This window comes from Lissotriton vulgaris, chromosome 6 (assembly GCF_964263255.1).
Source record: "Lissotriton vulgaris chromosome 6, aLisVul1.2, whole genome shotgun sequence".
Classification (NCBI taxonomy): Eukaryota; Metazoa; Chordata; class Amphibia; order Caudata; family Salamandridae; genus Lissotriton; species Lissotriton vulgaris.
Genome location: NC_141694.1, coordinates 1858171235 through 1858191872, shown reverse-complemented (window position 1 = coordinate 1858191872; position 20638 = coordinate 1858171235). Strand labels below are relative to the sequence as shown.

Below are 20638 nucleotides of genomic sequence, written 5' to 3'. Positions count from 1 at the left end.
AATAACTTTACAGTGCTATCAGAAGCTCACAGGCTTTCTAATTGTGTGATTCAGCTTGTGATGATAATGCCAATAAGGTGACCGTGTCATGTTCATTGACTTTTGGGGTTATAATCTTGATGTCTGAAATAGTGGAGTTGAACACCTTGGCGATGTATCCTTTTGGTTGGTAGGCATGTCCCTTGCCTGATACATCAGATCAGCAATGTGAAATAATAATCTTTATTTTGTATGGTTAGTTAAAACTTTTACAATATACAATATAATAAACATGAATCCAGGTTATAAAAGTAGACAGATTTTAAGATACTATAAAGTCCAGTTAAGAATGAATAAATACATAAAATACAGAATTGATTACCATGTGCCTTCAAGTACATGCAGCGATCTAATTACATATAACAGTTGTAAGAAAGAGCAGGAGCAGCTAATTGCAGCTAATTGTTTATTGGAAATGCAAATGATACCTTCATTAGCACCTTTGCAAAAGCACACCTCCAAACAGCGAGTAATCAAGCACATAACCCATCCCAGCACCCTTCCCTGTAGGAGAGAACTGTGGGGGATTAACAGAGGCATTCAATGTGAGCCGGGTGACAGCCCACTTGCTTATAAAAGGTTTATGCCCTTAGGTGGTTCCCAGGGTGGCTCTGTAATTCAGTCCTAAAAGCTCTAGAGCAGTGGGCTGTCAATCTTACTGAACCAAAGTCATATTATTAGAAATTGAATTCACCTACATGCACAAAATTCATGCTGACCCATACTAAATTGGGATACCTTTTCATCCTTCATACCCTACTTATCCTTAAAAGGTTATGATTATTGGAAGGACATAATTGATTTAAAATCAAAATGAGGTACCAAAGATTGGCAGGTGCAGGGAACTAAATCTTTACATCGTGTGTGTTTAATAACATCTCAACTGATATTTTTTAATCAATGGTTCAACAAACTACATGTTTTGGTTTGGCCACTGCAAAAAAATTAGAATACACCCTCAGTTCCGTCTTTGGCTGCCTATGATACATGGCAGACACATACCAACCGTACACTGGACGAATTGAATGAAATGTTTCAAAATGGTACTTTTAACTCCACCAACATTATTCCTTTGGGTTGGTTAGTTTGGCCTACTAATACCAATGCTTGTCAGTTATGCTTTTCTAATGCCTCCAGAGGGTTTATACTCAGTAGACCTGACCCTGGTTTACGTATTCCCATACAACTACCACATATTCAGTAGGCGAATTGTGTCAACAATGGTTAGAACATTCCGCACTGTTATCTGTGAAACAACACCTTATTCTCTTGTCAGGTGAAATCGATCTGGCTGATTTCCTTTAAGGTCCAAAATCCCCAAGCACTAAATGTTTTGCATATGCTGCGTATATTTATTTTTGGAAACTGTCTCAGATGGAAAGCTGCAGTATGCAAATTGATCAAGATCATTTGGAAAAAGCTCTTGCCGTGGTTGATAACAGTAGTAACACTTTGTCTTCTCATAAATATACTTTAGATAATATTCTATCATCTGTAATTGACATTGTTCAGAATGATGTGTTTGTATTGTATCATGGTCAAAATCAGTTTCGCGCCGTTATGCAAATTGTTTGGACATTGAAAACACTAAAAAGTGGGAAAGTGTCATGGGATTATTTGAATGCTTCCACCCTATTTTTACCATTTAGCTTGACAGATAAACAGAAGCTTGTGTCAATGAAAGACGCAACATACTCAATGTTACACATTGAGAAACTAGATCAGTTCCCTTTCTCAATAGCAGAAACTGATTCTGCTGTGTGGTTAATACACTGGGTTATTTCATTGACCATCTCACTGTTCCAGTTCACAGCATGTATGAAACATTATGCAGTAGGTAGATAAGAGCCCCTAAGTAGAAGCTTTATTCATGAATTATGGTCCTTGCCTTTCGCGTTTCGTTGTCAATGGGCTGATTACATGGGAGGTTTGTGATTCTATGGTAGGACACTCCCTAGTCTTAAAACAAGTAAAACTACACAGTGCTTGCAATATTTCGGCCCCTAATTTGACTTGTTTTTTAAAAATGACACCAGTTCCGACAATGATTCCCACACTAACTCTCCTTTCTAATGGCAGTTATCTTATTCTAAATACCCACAACTACTGTTGCTAACAGGTAGGCATCCTGTATATAGTAACAGTTTCATAACGTGTTACATGTTGCAGCAATGTTCTTTTTCCACCCCCTTGCAGTTGTGGCCTTCCATTCCAACTTTGAAAACAGATTTAAATAAACTAAGCAGACTCAAAGCACTATATTTTCAACAAGAAGTGGCTTTCACTTCAGCTCGAGAGGCCTTCGAATTACAGGTTGCTAGAACATCAAGGGAGATTCAGTGGCAGCTGGACACGAATCTCCCACTACATTTTGGAGAATAAATACACCATAAATACACCAAATATTTAATGCGTCTGATACAGAGGGCCTGGCCCACTTTTTTAAACATGTGGGATCCAGCCTTGCTACCACCTTTCAGACTATTTTGGGAGTAATCCAAGCTTTCATTCATTCTATTTTGTCCAGCGCTTTTGTGGGTTTCCCATATTGCTCCTTTTGGTTTGCGGCATGCTTGTACTTCTACTGCTGCTCCATAATGGCTGCTCGATCTGTGGTGCTGCCACGCTGGGACCAATTGCAGCTGAACCGTGAATGGATGCTGCAACTTTTTGGTTTGATTCCATTGGAAGCTCTTAACATCGACTATTGGCTGACCTTCCGTTATGCCTACTTCACCTGCATGCAACTTGTGTTCTACTTAAGCATGGGCGAATTTTGCGAATCTCGCGTTCGCGAATTTTGCGGATTTGCGAACTCGCAATCCGCAAAATCCGCGAATTCTCGCGAATTTGCGGATTTTTTTTTTGTGTTCGCGCGGGTTTCTGCCAGTTCGCGAGGGTTTTGTACAATTTCGCAAAACGCGAACTTACCTGTCGGGTCGCAAGTTTCGCGAACTTGTTGTCCAGCCTGTTTGGGACACTCTTCTTCATCACTGCCACTCTCTGTCACCACTGCCACTCTCTGACTACTCATGCCACCCTCTGGCCCACCCATGCCACCCTCTGTTTCATCACAGCACCCTCTGGTTGTCCAGTCAGTGTACATTATTGTGGCAACGCAAGCACACCTTCCCTGCCTCAAGTGACCTGAATTAATTTGGGGCTGATTAATGTGTCACAGAATATTTTTTTAGCTGGCACCTGCTTCCTTAGTGCTTCCTGATTAGTGATCTTTTGCACTTGCTAAGTGCTTTCATTGTTGCAAAATTAGTTACAACACCTGCCCTGCCCCAACTGACAATAATGAATTAGGGGCTGATTAATGGATTTGAACCTCCAGCCTGGCTCCTGCTTGTCTCCCTTAGCTGTAATTCAGGACCTTTGTGGCATATGTGTAACTATTCTGAGGTTCAGAGCAGGGTCACATAATAGTTGCAACTGGCAACTGAACTCTGGAGGGGCCCCTCAGGAAGCACTACAGGAAATGGCTACTAATGATGAGCCTGAACTAAGCATGGGCGAATTTTGCGAATCTCGCGTTCGCGAATTTTGCGGATTTGCGAACTCGCAATCCGCAAAATCCGCGAATTCTCGCGAATTTGCGGATTTTTTTTTTGTGTTCGCGCGGGTTTCTGCCAGTTCGCGAGGGTTTTGTACAATTTCGCAAAACGCGAACTTACCTGTCGGGTCGCAAGTTTCGCGAACTTGTTGTCCAGCCTGTTTGGGACACTCTTCTTCATCACTGCCACTCTCTGTCACCACTGCCACTCTCTGACTACTCATGCCACCCTCTGGCCCACCCATGCCACCCTCTGTTTCATCACAGCACCCTCTGGTTGTCCAGTCAGTGTACATTATTGTGGCAACGCAAGCACACCTTCCCTGCCTCAAGTGACCTGAATTAATTTGGGGCTGATTAATGTGTCACAGAATATTTTTTTAGCTGGCACCTGCTTCCTTAGTGCTTCCTGATTAGTGATCTTTTGCACTTGCTAAGTGCTTTCATTGTTGCAAAATTAGTTACAACACCTGCCCTGCCCCAACTGACAATAATGAATTAGGGGCTGATTAATGGATTTGAACCTCCAGCCTGGCTCCTGCTTGTCTCCCTTAGCTGTAATTCAGGACCTTTGTGGCATATGTGTAACTATTCTGAGGTTCAGAGCAGGGTCACATAATAGTTGCAACTGGCAACTGAACTCTGGAGGGGCCCCTCAGGAAGCACTACAGGAAATGGCTACTAATGATGAGCCTGAACTTTTGAACCTGGTAAGTAGTTTCAGTTTTGCTAAGATCGTATTTCTGCAATTTTGCGCTTATTCGCGGGGCGCGAAGTTGTACTGGGAAGCCGCGAACTCACGCGAACAGTGCGAGCAATCCATGAAATCTGCTGCTCGCGGATTTGCGGATTTTGCGGGAGATTCGCGAATCTCGCGGATTGCGAATTTACCGAAAATCCGCAAAATCCGCGAGCGAAACGGATTTTCCGCCCATGCTTAGCCTGAACTTTTGAACCTGGTAAGTAGTTTCAGTTTTGCTAAGATCGTATTTCTGCAATTTTGCGCTTATTCGCGGGGCGCGAAGTTGTACTGGGAAGCCGTGAACTCATGCGAACAGTGCGAGCAAGCCTTGAAATCCGCTGCTCGCGGATTTGCGGATTTTGCGGGAGATTCGCGAATCTCGCGGATTGCGAATTTACTGAAAATCCGCAAAATCCGCGAGCAAAACGGATTTTCTGCCCATGCTTAGTTCTACTGCCTCCGGTGCCCATTTGAATGGGCTCTGGATGTCGGCCTCTCCAATTCATCACACGCTGCCCCGGATCATGAACTGTTGATGGGTTCGTTGATGGCCCATGACCAGGACTGATTCTACACTTGGAGGAACTGAAGTGCACAGGGCCTCTTGGATCAGTGCTACATCAAATTTGATGCAGATTGCCTTGAAATGCTCCTGACAGCTTCTAGATACGAGCATGTCTGCTAATTTGACTTACTCAATTGGATGGGGTACCTCTTTTCAATGGAAGGTTCTGACGGCCTGTTAGAGTTCATGGAATTCCACTTTCCCGTGATATTTTTGAATCTGAGGATCCACTGTAAAGGATCATTGAGAAACATCACAAATGCCTTTTTCTTCTCCATACTCGTGCAGGATTCTAATATTTCTTTATCCACCATCCATTTGGCTTGCAACATTTACAACCAATCAATCAATCAATTAAGAGTATTTGTAAAGTGCGCTACTCACCCGCTAGGGTCTCAAGGCGCTGGGGGGAGGGGCTGCTACTGCTCGAAAAGCCAGGTCTTGAGCAGCTTCCTGAAGGAGAGATGGTCCTGGGTGAGTCGTAGGTGGGTGGGGAGGGTGTTCCAGGTCTTGGCCGCCAGGTAGGTGAAGGATCTTCCTCCGGTGGTGGTTCTGCGGATCCGTCGGACGGTGGCGAGGGCGAGGCTGGCGGAGCGGAGCTGGCGGGTTGGCGTGTAGAACGTGAGGCGGTTATTGAGGTATTCAGGCTCCAAGTCATGGAGAGCCTTGTCTGCGTGGGTGAGGAGTCTGAACGTGATCCTTTTGCTGACGGGGAGCCAGTGCAGGTCCCTCAGGTGGGCGGAGATGTGGCTGTGTCGGGGGATGTCCAAGAGGAGTCGTGCAGAGGCGTTCTGGATGCGCTGGAGTCTTTTCTGTAGTTTGGCGGTGGTCCCAGCGTACAGGGCGTTCCCGTAGTCCAGACGGCTGGTGACGAGGGCCTTGGTGACCGTTTTCCTGGTTCCAGTGGGGATCCAGCGGAAGATCTTACAGAGCATGCGGAGAGTGTTGAAGCAGGAGGAGGTAATGGCGTTAACTTGCTTGGCCATCGTGAGGGAGGAGTCAAGGATGAAGCCCAGGTTGCGTGCGTGGTCCGTGGGCTTGGGTGGGGGGCCCAGAGCAGGGGGCCACCAGGAGTCGTCCCAGGCGGAGATGGTTGGGCCGAGGATGAGGACTTCCGTCTTGTCTGAGTTCAGTTTCAGGCGGCTGAGCTTCATCCAGTCTGCGATGTCTATCATTCCGTCCTGGAAGCTGGCTCTGGCGGAGGTGGGGTCGTTGATGAGGGAGAGGATCAGTTGAGTATCGTCGACGTAGGAGATGATGTTGAGGTTGTGCTTGCGTGCGATGGCTGCGAGGGGGCTCATGTAGACGTTGAAGAGGGTGGGGCTAAGCGAGGAGCCTTGAGGTATGCCGCAGATGATCTTGGTGGCTTCTGCGAGGAAGGGCGGGAGACGGACTCTTTGGGTTCTGTCGGAGAGGAAGGAGGTGATCCATTCAAGGGCCTTTCCTTGGATCTCGGCGCGGCGGAGGCGGGTTGTCAGGGTGCGGTGGCAGACCGTGTCGAACGCAGCCGAAAGGGTGAGCAGGATGAGGGCGGCGGTTTCTCCGTTGTCCAGCAGGGTCCGGATGTCGTCGGTGGCCGCAATGAGGGCGTTCTCAGTGCTGTGGTTCGCTCAGAATCCGGACTGCGATGGTTTGAGGGAGCCATTTGTCTCCAGGAAGGCTGTCAGCTGTTTGTTGACGGTTTTCTCGTTGACTTTTGCAGGGAAGGGGAGGAGCGAGATGGGGGCGGAAGTTCTTGAGGTCTGAGGGGTCTCAGGTGGGTTTCTTCAGGAGGGCGCTGATCTTTGTGTGCTTCCAGCTCTCTGGGAAGGTGGCGGATATGAAGGAGTTGTTGATGACGTCCCGAAGTTTGGGTGCGATGATGGAGTCAGCTTTGTTGAAGAAATGGTGTGGGCAGGGATCGGCTGGGGAGCCCGAGTGGATGTGTTCATCGTGTGGGTGGTATCTTCCGTGCTGAACTGAGTCCAGGCGCACATGGTGGTGGTGGGGGTGTAGGTTCAGGTGTGGGGTACGTGTTCTGAGCGCCGAAGCTGTCATGTATGTCGACGATCTTACGGTGAAAAAAGGTGGCAGAGGTCTTGAGAAGGCGTGATATCGTTGTTGCTGGCATTGGGGTTGGAGAGCTCTTTTACGACATTGAAGAGTTCCTTGCTGTTGTGGGTTTTGTTGTCCAGTCGTTCTCTGAAGGATGACCTTTTTGTGGTGCGGATCAGCTGGTGGTGTTTGCGGGTGGCGTTCTTGAGGGCTGTCATGTTGTCTGTTGACTGGTTGTGACGCCAGGATTTCTCGAGGTCAGGCAGGATTTCTTGGAGTCTTTGAGATCGTTGGTGAACCACGGAGCTTTCTTGCTGTTGAGGTTGCTGGGAGGGTTTTTCAGTGGAGCAAGGGTGTCGGCGCAGTCGGTGATCCACTGTGTGAGGTTGCGGGCTCCTTCGTTGGGGTCTGTGATGTTGGTGGGAGGGTTAAGGCGCAAGGAGGTGGTGAGTTGGTCGGTAGTGATCTTGCTCCAGCATCTTCGGGGGGTTTGTTGAGGGTGGTGGTGGGTCGTTGTTTTCCTGAAGTTGAAGTGTACGCAGCTGTGGTCAGTCCAGTGGAGCTCGGTGGTGTGACTGAAGGAGATGTGGTTGCTGGAGGAGAAGACAGGGCCGAGCGTGTGGCCGGCGTAATGGGTCGGGGTGTTGACCAGTTGCTTGAATCCGAGGTTGGCGAGGTTGTCTAGTAGGGCGGTGGTGTTGTTGTCCTGGTCGTTCTCCAGGTGGAAATTGAGGTCTCCTAGGAGGATGTAGTCGGGGGAGGCGAGGGCGAGAGGGGTGATGAAGTCTGCGATGGCCTCGCTGAAGTGTGAGAGTGGTCCCGGGGGTCTGTAGATGAGGGTTCCTCTGAGGGTGGTCTTGGGGTCGGTGTGAATCTGGAAGTACAGGTGCTCTGCGGTGGCGAGGGTGTCGTCGGTGTTGGTCGTGATGCGGATAATGTTTCTGTGGGCGATGGCGATGCCTCCTCCTGTCTGGTTGACGCGGTCCCTCCGGATGATCTTGTAGCAGTCCGGGATGGCAATGGCGATGTCGGGGGCTGAGGAGGCGTTCATCCAGGTTTCCGTGAAGAAGGCGACATCTGGTGCCGTTTTATCCAGGAGGTCCCATAGTTCGATGCTGTGCCTGTGGATGGAGCGGGTGATGAGCAGGATGCACTTGAGGCGGCTGTTTTGGCTGGCGCGGTGCAGAACCGAGTGCAAGTGAAGTAGCAGGCCTTTTACCATCCCGCTTTGGAACCGCTTACCTTTGGTTTCTACTGACCTGGCCAAGGGGGGTGTCACGTGGCCCATGGGGATATTGTCATCTTCACTAAGTTAGCATGAGCTCTGCAGATGGCAAGCGGCTTTGCGCACCGTACTACATGGCCTTATTTTTGCAAAGACTTTGTTTGTACTTTTCATATGAGAACCGTCTGCTGTATTCACTCTCTGCCAGTTCCTGGGAGTTAGTCTGAACATTGTGAGCAAAGTCGATAACAATGACCCTTGCTATTCTGTTCTGGTCAGGCCCTAGCACCCATATAAAACATTCCAATGCAGCTGTTGTTTGGAAATCGTACTTTGGTATTATGGGGATGCATGCATTGGGAGCACACACTTGGAGAGGGACCTTTCCAGGGAGAAGAGCGAGACAGCACCTATGATGTAGAACTACCATCTGTAGTCTAAGGTATGGGGTCTGCAGACAAAGCCCAGATATCTTCTAATATATTATAATACTCTATTGTCTTTTCATGATAACATCTCCCTTCATGATTTATGGACTAGCTGCTTTGCTGACTGTCACCAGATCAGGGGATCTCCTATGTTATCCCCCGTGACCTTTTCTCTGTATCTTCTGCAGGACGGGAGTGGGCCCTTTAAGGAAAGCCTGGACTTCCATGAAAACACGCCTCCCTCTGTGACGTCGGATCTGGTGGGCCTATCGGTTGCAACTCCACAGCATGAAAGGCGGAACACGGAAGCAACCGTCGTCGAGTTCGTGAGAGAAGGACGCCGGCCGGAGGAGAAGACAGGATGTCGACCAGAGGAGGAGACCGAAGACAACCCCGAAGGACTTCCAGCCTGTGAAGATCAGACGAACACGGGCCGAGAAGACGAGTTTACGCCCAGCATCCCAGGAGCACCGAAGGGGAAACCAGGAGGCCAACGACACTACGCTTCGAACAGCTACACTCAGGAAGAAGCGTGGCTAAGCAAGGTACATGGCCGAATACAAGCTCTTTTTTCCTTAAACGGTGAGGCGGGGTAACGAGGATATAGGAAGGTTCTTTAAGCACGCTGTTCCGTTCCTTGAGCACTTTCACTCCACCAACCCTGGGTATCGCGTTGCTTTAGAAGGGACAAGACCGGTGTCGATACTTCCCCCTCACACAACGTTATCCTCACTCCCTTTCCCTTTCGTCGAGTGGAAGTGTTAAAGCAGTGACCTAATAGCCACTCTTCTTTCTTTTGTTTTCGGGGCTGAGACGGTGAAGAGGAGCCTCTCCGGAAGAGCCCAACCAGAGAAGAGGAGCCCAGACGCGTATCCTCAAGTTCGGGACCATTACTTTAAGGACTATTAGTTGTTGGACATTCATTCTGTATGCACAAATAAAAAGTGACTTATCCTAATACCGGCTCCTTCCCTCCTTGTTAACCCAAAGGTTACAAGTGGCGAGCCAGATAGGAGTCTTCTGTCTGATAAAAGATGGAGGCCATATTAGATCAAGTGAGGGAAGGTCAAGCCAAACTGGAATGGGCCATGGGACAGACTACTGAACAGGCCAACCAAGCCAGGGCACCCTTCGCAGCCTCAATGCAGCAACAAGCGGACAATGTAGTGAAATTAGCAGAAGGACAGAATCAGATCATCGCTATCCTGGGGCAATCCCGGACTGCCGCTCCCCCAGGTGCTGTTGTCCCCCTTCAGGAGTATGTGGCTGGAGAGGATCGAGTTTCCTTTTTCCTAAGTTTTGAAAGAGCAGCCAGAGCCAGCGCTTGGCCGGGGGAACGATGGCCTTTTTACCTGGCACCTCTTTTATCAGGGGAAGCCCTAGCGGCCTACCAATTAGCTAATAAGGATGGGACTGCCACATATGGACACGTCAAACAGTTTGTTCTAGACAGACTCGGTGTTGATGACGAGAGCCATAGACTGAGGTTTCGACAAGAGAGAGGGCTCCCGACCGATGCACCAAAAAAGTTATTTTATAAATTGAAAGAGGAGGCTGACCGCTGGTTGAAACCACTGGATTCCACCATGGAGGATGTTATGAGTAAAATTTATTTAGAGCAGTTTTTAGAGCCCCTACCTTATGGAACCCAGCGTTGGCTTAGACAGCATGCAGGGCTAACACTAGAACAAGCTATAGAGATGGCGAACTCATACGCTAGGGCTCAATCCCGTCCTAACCCCCGTGAAAATGAAAGACCCACTAAAGCCCCGACTCCAATAAAAAACAAGAAAAAGCCTCCTCCTCCGAGAATAGTGTCTGAACAGATGAAAGCACGGTCCAGTAGACCAGAACTAGCTATTATGACTGGACCTCAATGCTATGAGTGTGGGGAGTGGGGGCATATTGCCAGGTACTGTAGAATACGGAAAGAAAAGAACCCATGGAAGTGGGATATTTGCCTCACGCCATCATATTTGCCCAAGAAACTGGTCCTACGTTTTATGTAAGTGTATTGCTCAACCAACAGAAAGTGCGAGCATTATTAGACACAGGCTGCCGTCATTCAGTAGTTAAGAAAAACCTGATCCCTCCCTCTCATGTTTTGTCAGATCGCACAGTCAGGATTAAATGTGTACATGGCGATGTTAAGACCTATCCTTTAGCCGGTGTAACCATTACCACTGAACAAGGCATCCAAGTGTACTGTGAGTTAGGGGTATTACCAGAATTGCCTGAACCACTCATTATAGGAACTGATAATAGGTGCTTTTCCACCCTCATGGCCGAAACACTACATAAAAATAGGACAACAGGAGCAAACAACTTGTTAATCTCAGAACCTTGGGCAACTGACTCCCACTTCAGAACCGCTCAGCTAAATGACGCTTCCCTTGCTCAGGCTTGGCAAAATGCCCAAAATAATAAAAACAAGGAACAACTCAAATATTTCTGTTTTGTAGAAAGAAAAGAACTTCTGTACAGATTAGAGAGCGAAAAGGCAACCCCCCAACTAATAGTACCTACTGATTTTCGAGAGCAGGTTATGTTCTATGCCAATGCACATCTCCTGGCGGGGCATTCAGGTGCTGAGAAAACCACAGACTCCATTGTTAACCATTTCTTTTGGCCTGGGGTATACGCACAAGTAATACGGTATTGCCAGGAGTGCGCAATTTGTCAAAAACGTAACCCTTACGTCCCACCAAAAGTCCCTTTAGTCCCCCTTCCCAGCATAGGGAAACCCTTCGACCGGCTTGGGGTTGACATAGTTGGTCCTCTGCCTAAATCTACTTGAGGATACCAATATGTAATGGTGGTTGTTGATTACGCTACGCGTTATCCGGAAGCGTTTCCCCTACGGGCCACAACCTCCACTGCCATTGCACAAAAACTAGTAGAGTTGTTTGCTAGAATGGGGTACCCCCGAGAATTGATAACGGACCAGGGTACTCCATTTGTTTCCCGAATGATGAAGCAGGTATGTTCTATTTTACATATCAAACACCTCCGCACGTCGGTTTACCACCCGTAAACCGACGGATTGGTAGAACAATACAACGGTCTACTAAAGGTCACCCTAAAGAAACTGTTAACGGGAGACAGGAAACACTGGGACCAGTTGCTTCCTCTGGCCCTGTTTGTGTTGCGTAGTCAGGTTCAAAGCAGTCTAGGTCTTCACCCTTCGAACTATTGTTCGGAAGAAAACCCCGCACCCTACTAGAAATAACCAGGGACAGCTGGGAAAGAGAAGGGGCACAGGATGCTCAGGAACAGTTGGACTATACCCAACAGCTCAAAACCAGATTACATAAGCTGTGTACTCTTTTATGTGAGACGCTTGAGAAGGCCCAAACCCAACAGAAAACCTTCTATGATAAAGGGGAAAAGTGGAGAGAGTTGTCTGTCGGTGACTGGGCCCTGGTCCTTTTACCAACCTCCACCCATAAACTCCGCAAGGAATGGCAAGGACCCTTTCCTATAATTAGAAACATAGGAAAAACAACATACGCTTTGAAACTTTCTCCCTCAAAAACTCAAATCTACCATATCAATATCCTAAAGAAATGGCTGGGTCCCCCGCCCCCTTCTCCTCAGACTGTTTCTACTATCACTCCAGTGACACATACCATTGACCAGACAGTAATGAACCCTGATCTTACAAAACACCAAAAGAACGAAGTAGTAGACGTGCTTCTCAAACATCAAACGATCTTTTCGGATCAACCAGGCAGAACCTCATTAGCGGTGCACTCTATAACTACCCCTGGTGGTGTGACAGTAAAACAAAAACCTTATCGGGTTCCAGAAGCACGACGTAAAGTGTTGAAAATGGAAGTGGAAAAGATGCTAGAAACAGGTATTATTGTACCGTCTAAAAGCAGCTGGTCCTCCCCTGTGGTCCTAGTGCCCAAACCGGATGGAAGTACTAGGTTTTGCATAGAATTCTGCGCTGTCAACAAAGTCTCTAAGCAAGATGGGTACCCCTTACCAAGGGTAGACAAACTCATTGAGCGCCTGGGGGAGGCTCAATACATAAGGACCATTGACCTCACAAAGGGCTATTGGCAAGTACCCCTTCATCCCCAAGACCAACAGAAGACAGCATTTTCAACCCCCGAGGGCCTTTTTCATTTTACCGCCCTTCCCTTTCATCTACATGGCGCGCCGGCGACATTTCAACGCCTTATGGATACTGTTTTAGCCCCCTTCACCAAGTTTGCAGCCGCCTATCTGGACGACATTGTCGTCCATAGCCCAACATGGGAAGCTCACATTCTCCACCTGGAACAAATCTTAACGGCGTTGGAAAAAGCTGGGCCACACATTAATGCGAAAAAGTCTCGCATTGCATTCACCCAGGTCAAATATTTGGGGTATGTCCTAGCAGAGGGACGCCTGTTCCCTCAGCAAGAGAAAGTACGAGCCATCCAGTCCCAAAACTTCCCTTCCACTAGAAGGGATCATAGGGCTTTCCTGGGATTAGTGGGATACTATTGTCGCTTTATACCCCATTTTGCTACGATATCTGCACCCCTAACTGACCTATTGAAAAAAACAGCTTCTTCCGCTCACTTAAAGAGTCCCTCCCCTCAAGTTTGTAAGGCCTTTCAATCCCTCAAGGACATACTGTCATCCGCCCCGGTATTGATTACCCCAGACTTTGATAAACCCTTCTTTTTGCAGACTGATGCTTCAGGGGTGGGGGTAGGGGCAGTTCTGTCTCAACTAGACGAGGAAGGTAGAGAAAGGCCCATTTTATACCTAAACAGGAAGTTGTTCCCAAGGGAGAGGGCTTATCCGACGATAGAAAAGGAATGCCTAGCGGTCAAGTGGAGTATTGATAAGCTACGTTATTACCTAGATGGTCGTCAATTTACTCTTTTTACTGGCTACAACGGAACAAAGGGCGGAATGATCGTATTCTGCGATGGTTTCTCTCACTCCAGCCCTATGACTTTGAAGTCCGCCATAGGAAGGGTAGTCATCAGACAAACGCTGACTTCTTTTCTAGATATCCACTTTCCCCCGAACGGGAAAAGCTGGGGGGGGAGATTTGTCACCAGGTCACTGGATCTCCTATGTTATCCCCCATGACTTTTTCTCTGTATCCTCTGCAGGACGGGAGTGGGCCCTTTAAGGAAAGCCTGGACTTCCCTGAAAACACGCCTCCCTCTGTGACGTCGGATCTGGTGGGCCTATCGGTTGCAACTCCACAGCATGAAAGGCGGAACACGGAAGCAACCGTCGTCGAGTTCGGGAGAGACGGATGCCGGCCGGAGGAGAAGACAGGACGTCGACCAAAGGAGGAGACCGAAGACGACCCCGAAGGACTTCCAGCCTGTGAAGATCAGACGAAGACGGGCCGAGAAGACAAGTTTACGCCCAGCATCCCAGGAGCACCGAAGGAGAAGCCAGGAGGCCAACGACACTACGCTTCGCCCAGCCACGCTCAGGAAGAAGCATGGCTAAGCAAGGTACGTGGCCGAATACAAGCTCTTTTTTCCTTAAACGGTGGGGTGGGGTAACGAGGATATAGGAGAGTTCTTTAAGCACGCTGTTCCATTCCTTGAGCACTTTCACTCCACCAACCCTGGGTATCGCGTTGCTTTAGAAGGGACAAGACCGGTGTCGATACTTCCCCCTCACACAACGTTATCCTCACTCCCTTTCCCTTTCGTCGAGTGGAAGTGTTAAAGCAGTTACCTAATAGCCACTCTTCTTTCTTTTGTTTTCGGGGCTGAGACGGTGAAGAGGAGCCTCTCCGGAAGAGCCCAACCAGAGAAGAGGAGCCCAGACGAGTATCCTCAAGTTTGGGACCTTTACTTTAAGGACTATTATTTGTTGGACAGTCATTCTGTATGCACGAATAAAAAGTGACTTATCCTAATATCGGCTCCTTCCCTCCTTGTTAACCCAAAGGTTACACTGACTGTATTTGTATTATGCATTTTTCTGATTGTTGTGGCACATATACATCAAGTTAGAGCTCCTTAGTTAACATAAATATTTTAAACTGGTTCATGTCTTGTACAAGAGTGCAAGGGGAAGGCTGTGTATTGCAACTGAGAGTCCTGAGCGTTTCCGGAGTGTTGTGTTCTGGGGTGTCTAATCACTTATTTCTCTGTGAGTGTGTGGGAGGGCAAGTGAGACACTATAGCAAGTCGGTCCTAGGCTCATGGGTACTAATGTTGTAGGATGACTCAGTCCCCATGCTCTGAGGTCCCATAATTCTACGCATAGTTCTATTCTTGGCCAAAATCCATCCCTGCACCAATACCACTAATTAAATGCATCTGAGAGAGTGGTTGTGGAACTTCAGGGGCATTGGGGAGTGGTGTGGCTCACTGGTTAGAGGCGGCAGACCCGGAAGCAGAGAACGGCCCGGGACCAGGGTTCAATTCCCGACGCGGCAGGGTCGTGGACCAGGGTCAACGGACTCGATAATTCTCACCTCGGTGCCTACTCTAACCAGGGATCACACTCGGCAACTCAGGGCATTAAGCTTGCCTCATCTCTACAATGGCCCCCTACATTCACCGGGGATGCCTGGTTTCACCTTGGAGATACCCAGAAGGGACCCTCTCACAGGGAAAGCCAGGACGGGTTCCCCAGCGGTCTTCAGCGCCAGGACGCTCCCGGGCAACAGTGCGCCTTACAAGTCCCGCACATTTACATTCACATTTACATTTACTGTTAAAGGGCGGTAGTGAGGGAACCCGTGGCGGTCAAGGTCATTGGTTGCAGCAACAAACAATGACATTCCCTCATCATAGGGGATTGCAGAGGTTATGTTAAAGGGTATATAGCTTAAAGGAGGCTCTCACACACAGGGGGCTAGAGAGATGAAACCCACTTCAGACCACACAGAGAGATTCAAAGCTACTCATTTTTCCACAGGAAGCCGTGGGTGGCAGCAGTACAATCCTTACAGGAGAAAATGTGCTGCAGAATGTTCCAATACCTGTAAACATGAGCTGAGGCAGAGCTGTACATAGAGCATTAAAAAACCTAATTTAGCAGTCGCAGTAGCACATCTTTTCCCCTTGAAATGTAGGAAAGACAGGCGTTTAGAAGAAAGCAGGGAAATGCTTCCTCAATGTCTTCAGAGACAAAGGACAATGGCTTTTCAGAGAGGACCCCTAGGTTCCTAATAACAGTAGCAGGAGACAGATGCGGGTCCAGTGTAGATGAGCATTAAGTGTCTGACCATGCCGCAGTGCGCACCCTAAATATCAAATCCAGAATATAGATGGGACACAATATTGAGGACAAAATATCAATAGGAAATATTGACAGGTAAGTAAGTCTAGATTTTCTATACCTAAATCAATCAATCAATCAATCAGTCAGATTTATAGAGTGCGCTACTCACCCATTAGGGTCTCAAGGCGCTGGGAGGGGAGGGGTCTGCTACTGTTCGAAAAGCCAGGTCTTGAGTTGCTTCCTGAAGGAGAGATGGTCCTGGGTCAGCGGTAGGTGGATGGGGAGGGAATTCCATGTCTTGGCCGCCAGGTAGGAGAAGGATCTACCTCCGGCGGTGGCTCTGCGAATGCTTGGGATGGTGGCGAGGGCGACGCTGGTCGATCGCAGCTGGCGGGTGGGCGTGTAAAAAGTGAGGCGGTTGTTGAGGTACTTGGGGCCTAGGGCGTGGAGAGCCTTGTGTGCGTGGGTGAGGAGTCTGAACGTGATTCTTTTGTGATGGGGAGCCAGTGCAGGTCTCTCAGGTGGGCGGAGATGTGGTTGTGGCGGGGGATGTCCAGGATGAGTCGTGCGGAGGCGTTCTGTATGCGCTGGAGTATTTTCTGTAGTTTGGCCGTGGTTCCAGCGTAGAGGGCGTTCCCGTAGTCCAGCCGGCTGGTGACGAGGGCCTGGGTGACAGTCTTCCAGGTTTCGGTGGGGATCCATCGGAAGATCTTTCGGAGCATTCGTAGGGTTTTGAAACAGGATGATGAGACGGCGTTGACTTGTTTGGTCATCGAGAGGGAAGAGTCCAGGATGAAGCCCAGGTTTCGTGTGTTGTCCGATGGCTTGGGGGTGGTGCCCAGAGCAGGGGGCCACCAGGAGTTTTCCCAGGTGGAGGGGGAGGATCCCAGGATGAGGACTTCCGTCTTGTCTGAGTTCAGTTTCAGGCGGCTGTTCTTCATCCACTCGGCGACGTCTTTCATTCCTTCGTGTAGGCTGGCTCTGGCGGTAGCGGGGTTGTTGGTGAGGGAGAGGATCAGCTCGGTGTCGTCGGCTTAGGAAATGATGTTTAGGTTGTGTTGGCGTGCGATGGCTGCGAGGGGGCTCATGTAGACGTTGAAGAGGGTGGGGCTGAGCGAGGATCCTTGAGGTACGCCACAGATGACTACGGTGGCCGCGGATAGGAACGGGGGAGGCAGACTCACTGGGTTCTTCCATCGAGGAACGAGATGATCCACTCCAGTGCCCTCTCTGGGATTCCGGTGTTGCTGAGGCACTGTATCAGTGTGCAGTGGCATACTGTGTCGAACGCTGCAGAGAGGTCCAGGAGGATGAGGGCAGCTGTTTCCCCGTTGTCGAGCAGGGATCTGATGTCGTCAGTGGCTGCGATGAGGGCGTTCTCGGTGCTGTGGTTAGCTCGGAAACCGGACTATGAGGGGTCGAGGGATCCGTTTGTTTTGAGGAAGGCAGCGAGCTGTTTGTTGACGGTCTTCTCGATGACTTTGGCAGGAAAAGGGAGGAGCGAGATGGGGCGGAAATTCTTGAGGTTGGTGGGGTCCGCTGTCGGTTTCTTCAGGAGGGCACTGAGCTCGGCATGCTTCCAGCTCTCCGGGAAGGTGGCAGTGGTGAAGGAGATGTTGATGATGTCCCATAGTTGGGGTGCGATGATGGAGCCGGCCTTGTTGAAGACGTGGTGGGGGCAGGGGTCGGTAGGGGAGCCGGAGTGGATGGTGTTCATCGTGCGGGTGGTGTCTTCGGTGCTGACCGGGGTCCAGTTGCTGAGGGTGGTGGTGGGGGGCGTTGGTTTGGAGGTTGGGTGCGTGGTCTGTGCGCCGAAGCTGTTGTGTATGTCGGCGATCTTGCGGTGGAAGAACGAGGCGAGTGAGTCGCAGAGGTCTTGCGAGGGTGTGATGTCGTTGTTTCCGGCGCTGGGGTTGGAGAGCTCTTTGACGATGCTGAAGAGTTCCTTGCTGTTGTGGGTGTTGTTGTCCAGTCGGTCTTTGAATGTTGTCCTTTAGGTTGTGCGGATCAACTGGTGGTGTATGCGGGTGGCGTACTTGAGGGCTGTCATGTTTTCCGTAGTCTGGTCGTGTCGCCAGGCTTTTTCGAGGGTGCGGCAGTTTTTCTTGGAGGTTTTGAGTTTGTTGGTGAACCACGAGGCTTTCTTGCTGCCGGGTCTGCTGGGTGGGTTCTTCAGAGGTGCGAGGTCGTTGGCGCAGTTGGTGAGCCACTGTGTGAAGTTGCGGGCTGCTTCGTTGGGGTCCGTCGTGTTGGCGGGAGGGTTCTGGCTGAGGGAGGTGGTGAGTTGGTCCGCGGTGATCTTGCTCCAGCTCCTGCAGGGGAGCCTGTTGCGGGTGGTGGTGGGTCATGGTTCTCCTGAAGTTGAAGTGGACGCAGCTGTGATCAGTCCAATGAAGTCCGGTGGAGTGGCTGAAGGAGATGGGCTTGCTGGAGGTGAAGACGGGGTAAAGCGTGTGGCCGGCGTAATGGGTGGGGGTGTTCACCAGTTGCTTGAGTCCGAGGTTGGTGGGGTTGTCCAGCAGGGTGGTGGTGTTGCTGTCATTGATGTTCTCCAGGAGGAAGTTGAGGTCCCCTAGGAGGATGTATCTGAGGAGGTGAGGGCGTGCGGGCTGATGAAGTCCGCGATGGCTTCGCTGATTTGTGTTCGTGGTCCCGGTGGTCTGTAGATGAGAGTGCCTCTGAGGGTGGTCTTGGGGTCGGTGTGTATCTGGAAGTGAAGGTGTTCGGCGGCGGTGAGGGTGTCGTCGGAGCTGGTCGTGATGCGGACGGTGCTTCTGTGGATGATGGCGATGCCCCCTCCGGTCTGGTTGACGCGGTCCCTCCGGGTGATCTTGTATCAGTCCGGGATGGCTATGGTGAGGAGGCGTTTATCCAGGTTTTCGTGAGGAAGGCGACGTCTGGTGATGTTGTGTCGAGCAGGTTCCAGAGTTCGACGGCGTGTCTGTGGACGGAGCGGGTGTTGAGCAGGATGCACTTGAGGTGGTTGTTGCTGGTGCCTGGCCTTTTGGGTGCAGTGCAGGTCCGGAGACAGGTGTAATTTTACGCTTCGTCCGTGGGTGCGTTTCGGGATGGCTCGGTAGCAGGCGGGGTTCCGGCCAGCGTTGAGTGCGTTGAGGGTGGCGGCATCGTAGGTCCGTCGTGTGGGCTGGCAGCGTCGGGGCCCAGGGGTCCTGGCCCTGGGCGCGGTCCAGGCGTGGACGGGCGCAGACGGGCTTGCCTTTGGTGCGCCTTCGGCACGCAATCGGCGCGCCCGCTGCGCGTGGCCGCTACGCGTACGCGCGGTCCCTGCCATATATGGCAAAGTGGGAGGGAGGAGTAGCTGGGAGGCGGGATCGGGGTGGCGAATGGGGACCGGGCATAAGGAAGGGGGGTGGGGCCGCAGAGGAGCGGTGGCGGAGAGCGGGGGGGATAAGGGTGGGAAAAGCTGACACGGCGGGAAAAACAGCGGCGGGAAAGGCAGTCACAGGAGGCGGTGAGGGGAGAGCGCGGGGGGACAAGGGTGGGAAAAAATGTGAAACAGCGGGAAAAACAGCGGCGGGAAAGGCAGTCACAGGAGGCGGCGAGGGGGCAGGCCTGAGGGCGGGAGCCCAGGCAGCAGGAGTGGTGGCAAGAAGGGCAGCAGCGGTGACCAGGGCACACGGGGGCCGTGCGGTGAGTGGAGTGACCGGGTTAAGGGTCACAGTTCACTGCCACGCGATCCCCGCCATATATGGCCAAGTGTGGGAGGGAGGAACAATTGGGAGGCAGGAGCGGGGTGGCGAATGGGGACCGGGGATAAGGAAGGGGGGCGGGGCCGCAGAGGAGCGGCGGCGGAGAGCGGGGGGACAAGGGCGGGAAAAGCTGACACGGCAGGAAAAACAGCGGCGGGAAAGGCAGTCACAGGAGGTGAAGAGGGGAGAGCGGGGGGACAAGGGAGGGAAAAAAGCTGACATGGTGGGAAAAACAGCGGCGGGAAAGGCATCACAGGAGGCGGCGAGGGGAGAGCGGGGAGACAAGGGCAGGAAAAAAGCTGACACAGCGGGAAAAACAGCGGCGGGAAAGTCCACATATATGTACATATATGTACCTACATAAATCTTCAAGGTACGTAGAGGTGTAGTTAGGAATAGTACATATACTTCCCTATAGGCACTTAGCTTGTGATATTTTGTCCCTCAATATTCCGTCCTCGATATTCTTGTACCACGATATTCTGGGGGACGCTGGTCAGTGGCACAATCAAGGGCAACTACATCCGCCTTATGCCACTAGACCTGAATGTTTTCAAACATCTGAGATGTCACCTCAGCCACACAATTCTGGAATTATTTAATGCTATGACCAGTCTAATTAGGCCTTGCCTATCATCAGTTAGCTCAAAATGCTAAAATGAAAAGAATCGATTGGGGCAGCTAATTTTACCACATGTGTTTTAAACACAGTAGGGCCAAGCGCTGCTCCTTGAGGCACAGTACACTGAAAGGGGAGCTGTAGGGTAGTAGACTGCCAGCTGTGTCCCTGTCAGTAATAAACAAGCTGTCAGTAAAGACAATTTTACTAATAGTGATGAAGGTGAAGTAATCTCCTCAAGGTGGCAAACGTTTTCAGACTGCAAAGGTTTGGGACTCTCTCCCCTTCAAGCACAGATGCCTTTCTAGTTAGCTTGACTGAGGAGGAAAGTACAGACCTGGCTTTTTAAACTAATTATCTTGCCTTGCAGTACATGCAGAAGTTCCAAGTTGAGGGCTAAGAATGCGCTCTAAACATATATTAACAACCTATGCCACTTCGAGGCATGAGGTTTAATGCCCTTTCTGTAGAATCTTTGGGTGAATCAGAGGGGGACAACTGAGTCAAAGGC

At 50.3% G+C, this 20638-nt stretch overlaps 1 protein-coding gene across 1 annotated transcript in view; it reads right to left on the bottom strand.

Moving 5' to 3' along the window:
• Positions 1-20638, bottom strand: part of LOC147709666 (vomeronasal type-2 receptor 26-like) — a 102460-nt gene that overhangs the window by 56690 nt on the left and 25132 nt on the right. The gene's annotated exons all lie outside the window — the stretch shown is intronic.